The 18,383-nt window shown below is 42.6% G+C and overlaps 1 pseudogene; it reads left to right on the top strand.

Annotated features, from left to right (window-relative positions):
- The first annotated feature begins 8,230 nt into the window (after positions 1-8,230).
- Positions 8,231-8,755, top strand: LOC150044876 (large ribosomal subunit protein uL5 pseudogene; annotated as a pseudogene).
- Positions 8,756-18,383: the final 9,628 nt, after the last annotated feature.

The following is an 18,383-nucleotide window of genomic DNA, read 5'->3' on the forward strand; positions in this document are numbered from 1 at the left end:
AAAGGCCCACAGGTCTCATGCTTTCTCTCTTTAGCTCCACTTTCCAGCCTCTTAGACCAAGCCCACAAGAGTGCCTTTGCTGTCCTACCCATCTATGAACTGACACCTTATAAAATTGTTGAGCTTCCTAAGTAGAACTGCTGTACTACAGACAGCACACTGCTAATCCTGAGTGTTGTAGGGACCCCCTCCCCTCAACCAGAAGGCTCTGTTGGGATGTGAAAGATCCACCATTGGGAAATTATGATCTGAGCTTAGAAATGAGCCATTCCAAGCTGCAGGAACCGAAAGGTGGCATGGCCAAGGGTGCTTTGATCTTTTCTAGCTTTAGAGAGATTTAAAGTAAATCCACGTTTCTGTAGATTAGATCAGTCGCAAGTTCTAGTTTGTTGAAAGGAAGGTCAGTCAAGGAGATGAATTCAGTTCAGTAAATGTCCACTACACCCAGAACCAAGACTTGAACAAAGGAATAATACTCAGGAATGTCCTTAACTCTGCTTTTGTAAACCTGCTTCCTTACATGTGCACACCACCTGTGTGTAGTTTTTGCTTTTATAAGCTGAGCCTCACTGATGCTCCAGGATGTTCACCATCCGGATGGTGGGGGACAGACCCTGCATAGCTTTTAATAAAAGATTCCTAGCCTGATTGACTGTTGGTGACTTTGTTGTGGGTTGGGTCCCAACATGATAAATGGTGGGATACTTCACTGAGGACCCAGCACAGGGCCTGGTACAAAATAGATATGTTGCTCCAAATATCTGTCAGCCCTCAGTGTTAGAAACATCAACAGAGGCTTGTCTTAATAATAAAGGTTAGGAATATAGTTCAGTGGGAGGTCAGGTGCTTAACCAGACCTTGGTTCAGATCCCACTCCTCCATGTCATTTGCTTGAACAGACCAAAGTACAGATTATATACTGTTTAAGGTACAGATTATGGCAGGAAAGATAACCCAAAAAGATAGACTAGGTGCCTTGAGATGTAATTTAGAGTGATTTTTCACTTTTTTTCTTGCTAGTCCTGGGGCTTGAACTCAGGACTGTCCTTGGGTTTTCTCAAGGCTAGCACTCTACCACTTGAGTAACAGCACCACTTACGGCTTTTTTCCCCCATGTATATGGTACCCAGGAATAGAACCCAGGGCTTCATGCTAGGCAAGGAATCTACCACTATGCCACACTCCAGACCCTGTAATTTATTTATTGCCCTGTTCTTCCATTTGGATATCAATCCAGATGAATGTATTACATATTGATTTCTTTGTTGTTGGTGGTGGTCATGGGGCTTGAACTCAGGGTCTAGACACTGTCCTTGAGCTCTTTTCGATCAAGACTAGTGCTTTACCACTTTGAGCCACAATGCCACTCCTATTTTTCTGGTGGTTTATTGAAGTAAGAGTCTTATGGAGTTTCCTGCCTGGGCTGGCTCTGCACCAGGATCCTCAGTCTGCTTAGTATCTAGGCTTACAGGCATGAGCCACCAGCACCTGGCTGAAATATTTTTTACTTCAAGAAATAAATTTGCAGGGCCACAAGTTTGGCCTAGTGGTAGAGTGCTTGCCTAGCATGCACGAAGACCCAGGTTCGATTTCTCGGTACCGCATACATAGAAAAATGCCGAGAGTGGTGCTGAGGCTCAAGTGATAGAGTCTAGCTTGAGAAAGTCCAAGGACAGTGCTCAGACCCTGAGCTCAAGCCCAGGACTGGCAAAAATAAATTTGCGGGGCTGGGAGTTTGGCATAGTGGTAGAGTGCTTGCCTAGCATGCACGAAGACCTGGGTTTGAGTCCTCAGTACCACATACATAGAAAAGGCTGGAAATGATGCTGTGACTCAAGTGGTAGAGCTCTAGCCTTGAGAAAGCCTAAGGACAGTGCTCAGGTCTTGAGTTCAAGCCCCAAGACTGGCAAAAAAAATTTTTTTTTCACTGTCCAAAAAGAAAGGTACTTATTACTTGGCTTATGAAACTAATCTCTTGGTGCATCACAATAATAATGATTTTGAAAAGTTAAAAGTAAATTTGACATAACCCAGAAACTTTTGTTGCAATTTACAGACAGTCCCCAATTTTTGCACAAAACTTGTAAAATGAAATTTAAAAATGAAGTAATTGATCTCAAGTGAATCCACTCTTAATCTCATTCCACAGGGACAAGTCTTTCTGTCTTTTGCACAAGTTCAGCGATTCTTCGATGGGGTAACTTGAGAAACTTTAGTAGGGGTTCAGTGATGAAGCACCGCCAAAAAGGAGCCAGCAGTATTTTATCTGAGGTGACTGGTTTATCACTATACTTGCCTTTGCTGTAATCTTCCACCCAACCCCTTGGGTGGTTACAGAACTGTGGGAATACAGGCCCCAGATCTTTACTTACCCACATTTTGAAACCCACATCAGAAAGAATTGGCCACATTGTTTCTTTAGTACATATGTGTGAGAGAGGGGGGGTACCTCTGGTTCCAGAGCTGGCCCTAAGGAAGCCAAAAGAGGCCTCATCCTTACTTCACTCTGTAATCAAAACCTCTTATTCTACCCAGGAAGGAAACAAACTCAAATACTTTCCCATACCGGGCAGCTACTGAAGAGCAGAGCTGAGGCTCCAACCCCTGATCCTGCCATTAAAGCCCAGTTACTGAACTTGACCCCACCATTCCAGTGCTAGGAACATTTCTGATTTATATCTGTTCCCAGCATACTATGTTCAGAGAAACTGAAGGCCTGAAATTCTAGCAGCCTGGATAGTAAACTAGTTAGTTATGGGGAATCCATTTCCAGAAATGAATCTCCTTTGTAAATGGAGTCTTCATTGCTTTCACACATTCATAGGATTCCTTTAAGATGAAGCCTTTTCTGTACATCAAAAATGGTTTGTTTTTTCTTTCCCAAGCATTGGTTGCTCATGCCTAGCTACTCAGGAGACTGAGATCTGAGGATGGTGGTTCAAAGCCAGCCCAAGAAGAAAAGTCCATGAGGCTTTTTTTTAAAAAAAAAAAAAAAAAAAAAAAAACAATCCCCTACCTCTTGAACTCAGGGCCTGGCCTCTACCTCTGAGCCTCTCTGTGCTCAAAGTTAGTGCGAGTCACAGTGACACTTCTAGCCTTTTCTTTTTATGTGATACTGCGGAATCAAACCCAGGGCTTCATGCATGTTAGGCAAGCACTCTACCCCTAAGCCATCCTCCCAGCTTCCATGGGACCCTTATCTCCAGAAAACCAGAAGTGGAGCTGTGGCTCAAAATGGTAAGGCACTAGCCTTGAGCAGAACAGTTCAGGGACAGGGCCCAGGCCCTGAGTTCAAGCCCCACAAATGACAGAAATAAAAATGGAGTTTTACAGCTCAGAAAAGAACTTATTTCCCACTCTCAGGCATTTCTTCATGGGACAGACCTTGGACACTGGACAACATAGGAGCTAAGAATCCAGTTGACTTGTTCAGAGGTCTTCTGGCCGCAGCCTGTGCTGTGTCACCTCTGTCCTATTTCCCTGAAACATACCTCTTGTCTCCGTTCTCAGCTAAGTCACGTCAGCTCTCTGAGATTCAGCTTCCTTTGTTGGAAGAGTTGGGAAGAAGGAAGTAGGATGATACCAGAATCGTTTTTCCAAAAATCTGGGGGTGGGGAAATAATTAAGCCAATTAGTGTGGGGTTCTGAGAAGAGCCGCACACTCTCTGCTCACAGGAACAGAGATGAGGACACCTCATGTTGGTTTGTCAAGAGAACTATTCTTTGGTCACTAGGAAAGTAGTTTTCCATGGTAGAGATGGTGGTTCACACTTAAAATCCTAGCACTCAGAAGGCTGACACAGGAAAATCAAGAGTTGAGGCCAGCCTAGACTACCCTATCTCAAATTAAAACTAGTGGTAATGTCTAGCATGTGTGAAGCCCTGGATTCAGTCCCAGTACTGAGGTGATGGAGGAGTGGAGAATGGGAAGGAAGCAATGAAGAAAAGGAGTGTGTGTCATTTTGGCATACTCATGTGATCTGCAACAGTGTCGTTCCCTTGCTCAGTCAGTGTTCTCTGTAAGGAACTTTACAACAAAAATAAGACATCAAAAACATACCCATTTTATTTTTGGTGGGTCCTGGGACTTGAACTCTGGGCCTGGATGCTGTCCCTGAGCTTATTTTGCTTGAAGCTAGTGCTCTTCCACTTGAGCCACAGAATCACGTTTGGCCTCTTCTGAGTATTTTATTGGAGATAAGAGTCTCACAGATTTTCCTGCCCAGCATTGCACTGTGATCCTCCGATCTCAGCTTTCTGACTAGCTAGGATTAGAGGTGCCTAGCCTCTTTACCTGGTGACTTACATAACCAGAACCCCTCCATATATCACCTTTATAGTAATTTTTTTTTTAAACTATCCAAATGACTTCGGAGAAATGGGGTGGGGGGAGACATCATAGGGGTTTTGTAAAAACTAATTATTTTAATCACCACAATGGCCAGCCTTAAGAGAATGATACTGTCACGTGATAAGGATGTGGAACTGGAACTTTCCATTTGGTAGCTAGAGGACACAACAACATGATACCGGTGTCCACTTCCTGTCGTTACCTCAAACTATGGCAGGGAAGAAGAAAGGGGCCTCATGCATGGGGGTCAATCTGCAGAACAAAGGCTCTCTGTCAAAACTTAATTCCCTCCACAAGGTCAGTTTTAATCCCTTCCATGGAAAGGTGTCCCCCATGACCAAATTACCTTGTAGGAGGTCATTTAAAAAATAAGGAGAGGTCAGGAGCATGGTACCCTAGTGGTAGGGTACTTGCCTAGCATGCACAAAGTCCTGGGTTCGATTCCTTAATACATAGAAAAAGCTGGAAGTGGTGCTGTGGCTCAAGTGATAGGGTCCTAGCCTTGAGAAAGCTCAAGCACAGTGCCTAGGCCCAGAGTTCAAGCCCCAGGACTGGCAAAAAATAAAATATAAATAAAAATAAAAAATTGAGCTGGGCGCGCTGACTCACGCCTATAATCCTAGCTACTCAGGAGGCTGAGATATGAGGATCACAGTACAAAACAAGCCAGGGCACAAAAGGACCTGAGACTCTTATTTCTAATTAACTTCTAGAAAATGGGAAGTAGAGCTTAGCTCAAGGGTAGGGTGGTAGCTTGAGCTGAAGAGCTCAGGGATAGTGCCCAGGCCCGGGGTAGGGTGGTAGATTTGAGCTGAAGTGGGGCTTGGCTCTTGGTAGGACGGTAACTTTGAGCTGAAGAACTCAGGGACAGCGCGCAGGCCAAGTTCAAGCCTCCTGACCCACAAAAATATAATAAAAATAAAAAACTGAGCTGGACACTAGTGGCTCATACCTGTAATCTTATAATCATAGCTACTCAGGAGGCTGAGATTTGAGGATTCAAAGCCTGATCTGGCATGAAAGTCTGTGACACTTTTATCTCCAATACACTACCCCAAAACCAGAAGCAGCACTGTGGCTCAAGTGGTAGAGTGCTAGCCTTGAGTTGAAGAGCTCAGTGACAGTGCCCAGGCCCAGCCTTCAAACCCCATGACAAAAAAAAAAAAAAAAAAAAAAAGAATCTCAGTGACAGTGCCCAGGCCCCGAGTTCAAGCCTCCCAGGACTGGCACAGAAATCAATAAAATGAAATTTTAAAAAATCTGTAATATGTGTGATGGAATACTAAACAACAATGGAAAGCAACTACTGACACAAACAACATAGATGAATCTCACCAAGTTGAACGGAAGCAATTGGATATGAGTACTTTCTGTAGAGAACCATTTAAGTAGACACAAAATAGGTGAAAATTGATCTAAGGAAATTTCTAACATGAACCAGGTAATGCCAGCAGCATAAAAATGTATTAAGCTTGCTAGGCATTGGTGGCTCACACCTGTAATCCTACCCAGGAGGCTGATATCTGAAGGTGGGAAAGTCTGTGGAAATATCTCCAAATAACTTCCAAAAAAACCTAGAAGTAGAGCTGTGGTTCAAGGGATAGAGTGCTAACTATGAGCAAAAAAAGCTCAGGGACAGTACCCAGGCCTAGAGTTCAAGCCCCAGGACTGGCATTAAAACCAAGAGACATCATTAGCTCATACCCTGTGATACTGCTATTCTTGAAGCTGATACCTGGAAGATTAAGATATAAAGCCATGCCTAGCATGCATGAAGACCCGGGTTCAATTCCTCGGAAGACCCGGGTTCAATTCCTCAGTACCACATACATAGAAAAAAAGCCAGAAATTGTGCTGAGGCTCAAGTGGTAGAGCTCTAACCTTGAGAAAGTCCAAGGACAGTGCTCAGGCCCTGAGCTCAAGCCCATGACTGGCAAAAATAAATAAATAAATAAAGCCAGCCCGGGCATAAAAGTCTATAAGACTCTATCTCCCATGTTACCAGCAAAATACTGAACTAGAGATGTGGCTCAAATGACAGAATGCCAACAGTGAGCAGCAAGCAAGCCAAGTAGGAGATTCTGAGTTCAAGCCTGGGGTGTGAAAATTTCACTTAACCTCAATTACGTTTCTATGCTTTACTTCATGTAAATCACAACACAAAAGAGGGGAAAGTAACCACATAGTAATGCCTGTAGCATGCTCGCATGGTGCTAGTCCATTCCTGAAGGACTTCATATAGCTACTCCTTCAAACAGCCAGTCAGTCACTGCCAAGGCTGAAAAGGCAGTGGGAGGGGCTAGGAGTGGAGCTGGGAATTGTCTGCAAGATCCCTGAACCCATGATTTATTTGCCCACAGCCCCAGTCTTTGGATCTTGATGGTGGACAAAAAGTACAGAAAAAGGGCTGGAATATGGCTTAGTGATAGAGTGCTTGCCTAGCATGCATGAAGGTTCAATTCCTCAGTAACATATAAACAAAAAAAGCCAAAGTGGTGCTATGGCTTAAGATAGAGCGTTAGCCTTGAGCAGAGAGAGGCTCTCAGGGACAGTGCTTAGGCACGAAGTTCAAGCCCCAAGACTGACAAAAAAAAATCAAAGAGAAAGAAAGAAAAGAAAAGAAAGAGAAAGAGCTATTCATCAAGCTGTTCATAAGAGTTCCTGTCTACCTGGGCTGGTAGAAGCCTCCTTTGGACAGATGCTGCGACAGCTTTGAGGTAAGAGGGGTAACCCACACCTAAGTGATGAAGGAGAAAACTTCTGGCTATCTGTACCCCATGCCATCGCAAGCTCAGGTGGGATCGGAAGGTCTTGTCAGGCACAAGTTGGCTTACCTAAGAGGCAGGAACTGAGAGTGACACTGCTTAAATCAGTGTGCCTGAAAGCTTCGTATTGCCCTGATCTAAGGGAAACACTTCCTGTATATTACTCACAGCAACCCTATGAGCTGTTACATTATTTCATTTTACAGGAGTGATCGCTAGGCTGCCACAGACTAGGTGATCCACCCTACGCCATATATCAGTGAAGTGATCGGTGAAATTTGAACCCAGAGTTGGTTAACTCACTGCAGATAATTCGGAGATTCTTATAATGGCTACACTCTATTCTACTTATTCTCAAAAGGAGCCTCCCCCACTTATCCTACCTACTCAGAGTGGCTACAGACAATAGAGAAGGCAGCTTGGGCTGGTGCAATTGGTCTAGCCAGCAGGTGGTGCCAGAGGGCCAGGCTGGCTGTCTGAATCCACAGCTCCACTTCTGGTTTTCATTTTTTGAAATGGTTTACTGGAGTTTCATTGACTTCCCTGCCAGAGCTGTCTTTGAAACAATCTTCAGATCTCTGTCTCCTGAGTAGCTAGGATTAGACGCTTGCATCCAGCAGAGCCTCGCTATCTTGCTAGGCAGGTGCTCTTTAAGACATCACTCCAGCCCTGCTTTTGCCGCGTGTGTGTGTGTGTGTGTGTGTGTGTGTGTGTGTGTGTGTGTGTGTGTGTGTGTGTGTGTGTGTGTGTGTGTGTGTGTGTGTGTGTGTGTGTGTGTGTGTGTGTGTGTGTGTGTGTGTGTGTGTGTGTGTGTGTGTGTGTGTGTGTGTGTGTGTGTTCCTAGGGCTTAAACTTGGCCTTATGCTTTCACTTGGCTTTTCTACTCAAAGCTGGCACACAACCATTGGGGCCAAGTGTCCAGTTCTGATTTTTCTGCTGCCTAACTGGAAACAAGTGTCTCTTGTATTTGTCTACTTGGGCTGAACTGTGATCCTCAGATCATAGACCTTAGTGGCTAGGGATATAGACAGAAGCCACCTGGTGCTTGGTAAACCTCTTCTTCTTCTTCTTTTTCAAAAAAAAAAAGAATTTAGCATCTCTTCCTGTCTTTATCATGGTACAGGATAAAGGTGAAAAGGAGAACCCTGTGCAGGAGCATGGAATTCACAAGCTCTGCCTCAACATCTGTATTGGGAAGAGTAGAGACAGACTGACTTGGCAGCTAAGGTGCTGGAGCAGTTCACATGTCAGATCTCAGTGTTTTCCAAAGCTAGATCCACTGTCAGATTCTCTGGCATCAGGAGGAATGAAAAGATTGCTGTTGACTGCACAGTCCATAGGGCGAAGGCAGAAGAAATCCTGGAGAAAGGTCTGAAGGTACATGAAGATGAATTAGGGGAAAAAAAATAACTTCTCAGAGTCTGGAAACTTTGGTTTGGGGATTCAAGAACACATTGACCTGGGCATCAAATATGACCCAAGCATTGGACTTCTATGTGGAACTGGGTTGGCTAGGTTTCAGCATCACAGACAAGCAGTACAAGACAGGCTGTAATATTGCCAAAACAGGGTCAGCAAAGAAGTGGTCATGCGCTGGTTCCAGGAAAAGTATGATGGGGTCATACTACTTGGCAAATAAATCCCTGTTTCTATCCAAAAGCCAATAAAATGTTCTCAATGTGGGGCTGGGAGTCTGGCCTAGTAGTAGAGTGCTTGCCTAGCATGCATGAAGACCTGGGTTCAATCTCTCGTTACCATATATAAAGAAAAAAAGCCAGAAATGGTGCTGTGACTCAAGTGGTAAAATGCTAGCCTTGAGAAACTCAACAGTGCTCTGGCCCTGAGCTCAAGCCCAAGACTGGCAAAAACTACAACAAAAATGTTCTCAATGGGGAAAAAAAGGTATTTAGCTAGTACCCTTGTACTCCACAGAATATTAAACAAGGCAGAAATAAGATTTCTGTTCTTAAGAAGAATAACTTTTAGTGGACGAAAGGTGGTAAGCACAAACAGGAGAATACTAGGTGGGTAAATAGTCTTAGAAAGTGAGAAGTGGGCTGGGAATGTGGCTTGGTGGTAGAGCGCTTGCCTAGCATGCATGAAGCTCTGGATTCCATTCCTTAGTACCACATACATAGAAAAAGCCAGAACTGGTGCTGTGATTCAAACAGTAGCACTAGCCTTGAGCAAAAAAAGCAGCTCAGGGACAGTGCCCAGATCCTGAATTCAAGGCCCAGGATAGACAAAAAAAAAAAAAAAGAAAAAAGAAAAAAGAATAGAAAGAATACAAAGGAGGGACTGGGAAACAGAAGACATTGTACAGGCTGGGATGTGGCTCAGTGGCAAAGCAAGCGCAATATACTGCATTCGATCCCTAGTACCTGGAGGAAGAAAGACAGAAGACACTGTACAAAAAGAAATGTACTCACTGCCTGACTCAAATAATTGTAATCCCTTTGTACATCACCTTTATAATAAGAAATTACTGAAAAGTTGCTCAGTAATACAAGAGAGACAGAATGGGGGTGGGGGGGAAGCAAGTGAGCTAGGTGCCAGTGGCTCACACTTGTAATCCTAGCTACTCCGGAGGCTGAGATCTGATGATCACAGACAACTCTGGAATTCCTATCTCCACTTTACCAGTAAAGTGCCAGAAGTGGGTTGAGCACTGGTGGCTCATGCTTGTAATCCTAGATACTCATGAGATTTGAAGATCATAGTTCAAAGGCAGCCCAGACAGAAATGTCTTCATGACACTCTGATCTCCAATTAACCACTCAAAAACTGGAAGTGACCAGGTGTGGTAGCTCACGCCTGTAATCCTAGCTACCCAGGAGGCTGAGATCTGAGGATCGTAGTTCAAAGCCAGCCCAGGCAGTAAAGACGGTGAGACTCTTTATCTCCAATGAGCCACTAGAAAACTGGAAGGGGTGCTGTGGCTCAAGGGGGAGGGCAATAGCTTTGACCTGAGCTCAGGGACAGTGCCCAGGTCCAGAGTTCAAGCCCCACGACCAGCAAACAAAATAAAACAAAACCTAGAAGTGGTACTGTAGCTCAAATTGTAAAGCATGAAGAGGCTTAGGGACCCAAAGAGTTGACCTGCTATGCTCTCAATAGCCTTAGAATGCTGATAAAGCCCAGCTTTCTCATGATATCCTACAAAACCCATCATGCTTTGCTTATCAACTTTGCTCTCATTTCCTCACTCTCACCCATTCATTAAAATCTAATGATGTTGACCGGGATATTCTGGAACATACCAAGGTCCTCCTTAAAGCCTGCACACACCCTAGTACATGTCTCACATTTCTTTCCAAGACTGGCACCTTGTGAGGTTTCTACCTTAATGTATTGCTATCTGTCTCTCCATTCCTGCCTTCCTCCCTTTCTCTTTTTCTCTCTGCAATCCTTAGATCACAACCTCCCTGAGTAGGTAGGGTTATAGGCACAAGGAAAAACTTCTTAGAGGGTTTGGAGTATGTCAGAAACAATGGAGAAAAAGAGATGGTCTGCAGGTCTGGCTACTGGATTACATGTAGAGAGAAAAATGCATGTCAAGGAGAACTGTCTGAGTACATACTGAGAAAGGAAACACCAGATTGGCTGGGAGACCAGGAACTGTTCCAGATGTTATGTCATGTGAATCACCAGTAGGTAGCTCGATGCATAACTGAAGCGCTCAGGAGAGAAACGAGTCTAAAAATAAAAATGTAAGTTAAGGCTTTTTTTGCAAACCGATGGGATTTGAAGAGATGAGCAAGGTAGAAAGGAGACGTCAAACACAGACGTCAAAAAGGTTGAAGGAAATGCACGCTAGTATAATAAAGCAAAACAACAATAACAAGTAATCTTAGCACTCAGGAGACTTAAGATCTGAAGACTGAAGCTGGAAGCCCACTCAGGCTGTCAAAACAAAAACACCCCCCACCCCACAAACATCTGGAGCAGCGCTAGCTCACACCTGTAATACTAGCTACTCAGGAGGTTGAGATCTGAGGATCATGGTTCAAAGCCAGCCCAGGCAATACAAAGCCTGAGAAACTTATCTCCAATTAATCACCAGAGAATGAGAAGTGGGGCTATGGCTCAAGGGTGAGGTGGTAGCCTTGAGCTGAAGAGCTCAGGGACAGTGCCCAGGCCAGAGTTCAAGCCCCATGACGCCCCCCCCCCCCCAAAAAAAAATAAAACGAAACAACAACTAGAAGTAGAGCTGAGGCTCAAATGGTAAAGTGCTAGCCTTGAGCACAAAAGCTCAGGGACAGTGCTAGCAATAGATTTCAGGACTATGGCACCAACTGTTATTTCCAAGAATCCATAAATCATTTACACTGAAATCCTGCAGGCCATCTACCCATCCAGGTTGACAGCAGAAATATCTACATGCCACCAAGGGATGACATAAGCAAATAATTTCATTTTGAAAGCCCACAAATCATCTACTGACATCCTCAGACCAGCTTTAAAAATCTTGGCTTCTGGCTGGACGCTGGTGGCTTATGGTCTGTAATCCTAACTACTCAGGAGTCTGAGATCTGAGGATTGCAGTTTGAAGCCAGCATGGGCAACAAAGTCCATTTAAGATTTTTATCTTCAATTAATCATCAAACTACCGAAGAAACAGAGCACTATCCTTGAGGGGAAAACAAAACAAAACAAAACAAAAAAAGCTAAGGGAAAGTACCTAGGTCCTGAGTTCATACCTCTGGACCAGCAACAAAAATAAAAAATTAAAAATCTTGGCTTATGGGCTAAGAATGTGGTTTAGTGGTAGAGTACTTGTATGCATGAAGCTCTGGATTCAATTCAATGCCACATAAACCGAAAAGGCTGGAAATAGCACCATGGATCAAGTGGTAGAGTGCTACCAGGAATAAAATGGAGGCTGAGTTCAAGCTCCAGGACTGGCAAAAAAAAGGTAATTCTTCGCTTTTGTTGCTCAATAGGACTGAATAGAGAAAGGAGGAAGATGTTATTCTGAATAAAGAAACATATAAGTCTGAAATGCTATTCTCTGGTGAAAGCCTCTGGTGTAGTTTTAAAACACTAATAAGATGAATTAGTTTGTTTGCATGTATAATAGGTCGATGAAACCTGTTGAGATTGTTTTAAGAAAGGAGGAAGGTTACAGAGAACGAGGGGATAAGGCAGAATACATTTGTGTGTGTGTGTACAGAAATGTCACTTGAATTCTCTCTTGTACAACTAACACAAAATCCTAGTTTCTGACTTGTATTCTTCCTAGGATGAGGTGGAGCTGAAAAACCCTAAAGATCCTCAAAATAGTTCTCAAAGTTTAAAGAAACCCAGGGGCAAGCTATAAACAGGTGAAAAATTGGTACATCCAAACGAGATAGCAATATAGTAACACCAGCCTCACACTGTCTTTCCAGGCATGAGCCCTCTGCACAAATACCCCAAAATCTCACTTAAATTTCTTTTCTCAATTGCCTTTGCCCACCTCCATATCCTCCGCTCATTTTTTTTGGGGGGGGGTCAGTTGTGGGGCTTGAACTCAGGGTTTAGGCATTGTTCCTGAGCTTAATTGCTTTACCACTTTGAACTACAGCTACAGCTCCACTTTATTTTTCTGGCCACTTTCCTGCCTGGGTGAGCTTAACTGTGATCCTCAGATCTCAGCCTCCTGATTAGCTTATTAGCTAATATGTTACAGGCATGAGCTACCAGTGCCAGGATCCCTATCCCTTTCCATTACATTCATTTCCAGTGTGGTTATCCACACTGGTTTCTCCAGTGTGGAGAAAAAGAGAACAAGGGAAGGACGGCACACCATCAAAAAGAAATGTACTCATCACTTGACTTATGTAACCGTTAACTATGTACCTCACCTTTAAAAAAAAAAGTGGGCTGGGGCTTTAATTTTATAGAATATTGAAAGGATCAGAATTAAAACAGTAGTTTCATTTCTATAAAAACAGAGATCAATGTATTTCTGGGACACAAAAACCACCTTTCTTACCTCTTCTGCCTGCTGGCTTAAGTACATACTCCAATCAAGAGCATGTTCTAGACTTCCTGTTTGTGGTATCTCACTATACCTTTTTAGAAAGGCATATTTGATCATAAGGCTACCACTTGATCAGGACTACGAAACCTGATTAACCTGTCCCCAAGGTTCCACGTCGCAGTGGAGCAATTCCACAATCACTGCAAAAGCCCAAATCAAATGATAAGAGCTGCCATGCGGTGGCTCACACCTGTAATCCTATTCATGAGGCTGAGATCTGAGGATAATGGTTCAAAGCCAGCCCAGGCAGGAAAATCTGTGGGACTCTTATCTACAATTAACTGGAAGTGATGCTGTGGCTCTACATGGTAGAGCAGTAGCCTTGAGCTGAAATCCTCAGGGACAGCAACCAAGCCCAAAGTTCAAGCCCCACAACTGACCAAAAAAAAAAAAAAAAAAAGACAAGAGCCAGATCAGAATATATGCCTTGAGCATTCCCAATAGCTATCAATAAGACCTTTCACTATAGCCTTCCTGAGTGCTCCACAATTCAAGAAACACTTTTTCTATCATAACTCTGGTCCTTGGCTTCCACTAACGAGAGATATTGGCAGGCCCGGGAGGTCATTAGAATGCTTGCCTGGCATGTTTCGAGGTTCTGGGTTTGATCCTCTGTACCACAAACAAAAATGATTGAGAAGTATTTGCTGAATCAACTCTTAGAAGAACACATAAGGTAGAGTCTAATAGTCTTTTCCCCTTGACAATATTATGGATGGTTGAAGAGACAGTACACCATGGCTAAAGTTATCTCTAGAATGATCCCTAAAGAAAGGGCTGAAGGTCTGGCTCAGATGGTAGAACACAGCCTAGCAAATAAAGACTCCGAATTCAAACTCCATCATCAGAAGTAAAAGAGCAATTTCTAGTCTAAGAGCAGCAAAAAGCTGCTGCATTAGCAGTGTTATAGGTAAACACTCCTCCCAATGCAGTAAGGATATCAATAGCTTACAATCCAAATGTAATGAGGGTCTGGATTTGCCGTTCAAGAAAGGTGGTTTTTTTTTTTTTTTGCCAGTCCTGGGGCTGGAACTCAGGGCCTGGGCAGTCCTTGGACACTTGTTCATAACTACTGCTCTGCTACTTCAGCCACAGCACCACTTCTGGCTTTTTCTTGTGGGTCATGGGGCTTGAACTCTGGGCCTGGGCCCTGTCACTGAGTTCTTCAGCTCAAGCTACTGCCCTACCCCTTCAGCCACAGCCCCACTTCTCATTTTCTAGTGGTTAATTGGAGATGTCTCATATTCTTTAGTGCTCAGGCTGGCTTTGAACTTTGATCCTCAGATCTCAGCCTCCTGAGTAGCTAGGTTTATAGGTGTGAGCCACCAGCCACTTCTGGCTTTTTCTGAGTATGTGGAACTGAGGAATCGAACCCAGGACCTCATGCATGCTAACGCAAGCACTCCACCACTAGGCTACACTCCCAGCCCAAAAGGTAGTCTTTTTCAGTGTTGAATTACTTGCTGTTAATTCTTTTAACTCTTGGGAATGAACAATTCTGACCCACATGATTTGTAATGTATTCTATTGTTATTATATTTTAACAAATAATGAATTCAAACATAATCCCATTTCCTTCTTTCAAACATATACACCAGCTGATGAGCAGCATGGTATGGCACTCATGATAAAAGGATGGTGGTGGGGATATGTATGGTGGTTCCTGACTGTAGTCCTATCAGGGATGGGGTATTTCTGCCAAGGACCATTTAGGTATTTATATGTCATTATTGAGCCATATAAAATGATCATTACAGGTTGTAAGGAGCTAACAAGAAGCACTCAAGAAAATGTTTTATGTCTTATCATCTACCAAATGAGAACAGCAGCTTTTATGGATCACTGTTAGAAGTTGAGACCCCTTCCTTAACTCAATATAGTGGTACATATCTGTCATCCTGGGCATGTGGGCGACTGAGATAGGAAGAATCCTGGTTACAGCCCAGCAAGTCTCCACTCCAATCCCAAGTAAATGAGGTGTGCCTAATATTCTAGAAGTAAAAAGCAGGAAATTTGAGGTTCAGGGAAAAAGTCAGACCTACCTATAAAAACAGGCAGCACACACACACAAAAAAATACCAGGAAAAAAGGGCTGAGAGCATAACTCAATAGACTGCCTGCATAGCAAACACAAGGCCAAGTTCAAACCTCAGTTCTCACCATGGAATGAGCAAGAACATTAAGAGACTGGGTCAGAACTTCACATGGTCAAGAATGGATCTGCTGTGCACTTTGTTTCCCTGACCTCTGTGGGCTTCATGGTATAACCTGGGATCCAGATGCTCAACAGAACTCAAGCCAGTCCAGTTGTGAAGACTGATCACGCAAACTCCAGAGCCAGAACTCCAAACAGGTAGGAAAGTCTGAGAGATCTTAATTCCAATTAACCACCAAAAAGCCAAAAGTGAAGTTGTGGCCCAAGTAGTAGTATAGCCTTGAGGAAAAGAAAATACAAATAAAACAGCTCAAGGCAGTGCCCAAACACTGAGTTTAAATCTTAAGGGAGGGACACACACACACACTCTCACAGTCTGGATGGATTGGTGTTACATTAAACCATGCCAACTTGCAACTTACATACATGGCTGAAAATGTCCCAACACTACTTTGTACAATGACATGTGAAAGGGTATCAATGTGTGGGAATTAAGGCACCATTTATCTGGCAAATATCATGTAACCCTTCTATTAATTACAATAAAAAATATATTAAAAATAAATGTTTTCAATCAACAAAAAAAAAAGTTTTAAGCTGGGCACAAGTAGCTCATGCCGGTAATCCTAACTACTCAGGAGGCTGACAGCTGAAGATCATGGTTCTAAGCCACATGAAACTTTTTTGTCATAGGGCTTCAACTCTGGGCCCGGGTGCTGTGGTTCAAGTGAGGAGTGCTAGCCTTGTGCAGCAAAGATGCTCACGGATAGCACCCAGGCCTTGAGTTCCAGTTTCAGGGCTGGGGGAGGGGGTGTTTTAAAAAGTAAAAAACATACTTAAAATCTTAAAACATAAAGCTTAATTGAAGCAGATATTAAGATTACCAGGCATGCCCAAATACATGATCACTTTGATAAAGGTTATTTATTACAATACTGATACAATTAAGTTATAAAGTTTATAAAGGCTAAAAATATTCAAAGAATGTGTAAGAACTGATTAAGGCATTAATGGAAACAGTTTTAGCCCCTGGGAACAAAACCAACCTCAAAACAATAGTTATTACTAAACTTAAGGTCCATTCCTAGGAACAGATTCATGGTTGAAGCTAGGAAATTACTTATACAGGACAGGTAAAGCACAGAAACAGTCATGTAATACATTTATTACCAAAACTAATGAACCACTATCCATCACTACATAACCCAGTTTTCTTAAATTTATAGTTTGGAAAGAGTAATTCTTAACCCTAGATACAAATGAGAATCACTTGAGACTCTTGAAATTACTTTGAGGACTTTGGTTCTTATAGAACTTTGGTACAGAACCAAAGGCTAAATTTGCCCAGGCCCTCCTCCAAATAATTTACATCAAGATCTCCACACATATCAAGACAGAAAACTACAGAAGTAACCTTTTCCCTACTAAGCAAAGAGAAAAAAAAAATCTAATGCTGATACTTCCATTTAAACAAACTTACTACAACCAAATATTTAATATGTAGCCAAGTAAAGGGGGGAAAGAACCATTTGTGTAGGGGAAGGATTAAGAGGAAAAGTTGGTCAATACTGAATAGTTAAAACAAAAGTAGTTCTGATGTCCTGCTGTACAATAGGATAACTAAAGGTAACAATAAAGCACTATACATTTAAAAAACCAGAAGGATTTTTTAAGTTTTTATCATAGATGACAAATGCGAAAACAGCTAGTTAACCTAATTTAAACATTACACAATGTATGCATCAAAACACTATGCAGCAAAACAGTATAGTACCTTATTAATCTGTACCTTTTGCCATTACCAGTTAAAAATTTTTTTAATTACATAAATTAAAAAAAAAAATCTTGTTTGGCAATCTGAGGGTTGAGATTCAAAGCCAGCCTGTATCGGAAAGTCCATGAGACTCTTACTTCCAATTAACCACCAGAAAGCTATGGCTTAAGTGGTAGAGTACTAGGCTTGAGCAAAAAACCTCACTAACAGTACCTAAGCCCAGAGTTGAAGCCCCAAGACCAGCACACACATAAAGTTTGCTGAAGAAAGTCAACTCAACCAACAAGCTTATTATTTTACAAAGGCATTGTTTCAAGCAAGCTTCTGTGAACATTCAATACAGGAGTACTCAGAACAAGTGCTTTATTGATTAGCTATACTTAGCTCACAACATTATTCTTAAATCTTTTGTTCTTAGAGAACTAAGTTTTTGTGTGTACCAATTTTTGAGTGGTACTGGAGTTTGAACTCAAGGTTTTATGCTTGCTAGGCACCCAATACTTTCACTGGCTCTACCAACTGAGCCATGCCTCCAACCCCACTTTTAATGAAATTAAGAAATCTTTTTTCATCTGGGCATGATGGCTCATGCCTGTATTCCTACCTACTCAGGAGGCTAATATCTGAGGATCAAGGTACAAAGCCAGCTCAGGACCTGAGACTCTTACCTCCAATTAACCTCCAGAAAATGGGAAGTGGGGGCTTGGCTCAAGGGTACAGTGGTAGCCTTGAGCTGAAGAGCTCAGGGACAGTGCCCAGGCCTAGTTCAAGCCCTATAACCTACACTAAAAAAAAAAAAAAGGAAAGAAAGAAATCCTTTTTCTCCCCAGTACTAGGAATTCTACAAAAGACCCCTGCTAGACAAATTCTCCCATCCAAACAAGCAGCTTTAAGGATTGTGAAAAACTTGTTCTAATGTTACTATTTGGGAAATTAGCATTACCCAACCTAGTAATTGATTTCCAACTAATTACATCTTTTCATAAGAAAGCACTATACTTACCAACACATTTTTCTTCCTCTCCTCATACTTGAAAATGGAAAAGCCCAGTCATTCTAACTGGACAATTATTCAAGAACCAAACAACTTCTGCCACAAGCCCCATACTGCTAACCAAGATTTAGAGAATTTGTGGATAACTCCACAGGTTAAGATAGAAATTCCTTTAAAATCAATTTTGTTATTCACAGGACCTGAAAAATAGCTGCTAGGTGTATAGATCACTTAAGTATTGCCTGGTTAGGAAGGACTTAATATAACGAACTAGAGAGGGAAAGGATGGAAAGAGAGGAAGAAAGTAAAAACTTATTTT

Source organism: Megascapheus bottae, chromosome 29 (assembly GCF_031878675.1).
Source record: "Megascapheus bottae isolate mThoBot1 chromosome 29, mThoBot2.hap1, whole genome shotgun sequence".
Lineage (NCBI taxonomy): Eukaryota > Metazoa > Chordata > Mammalia > Rodentia > Geomyidae > Megascapheus > Megascapheus bottae.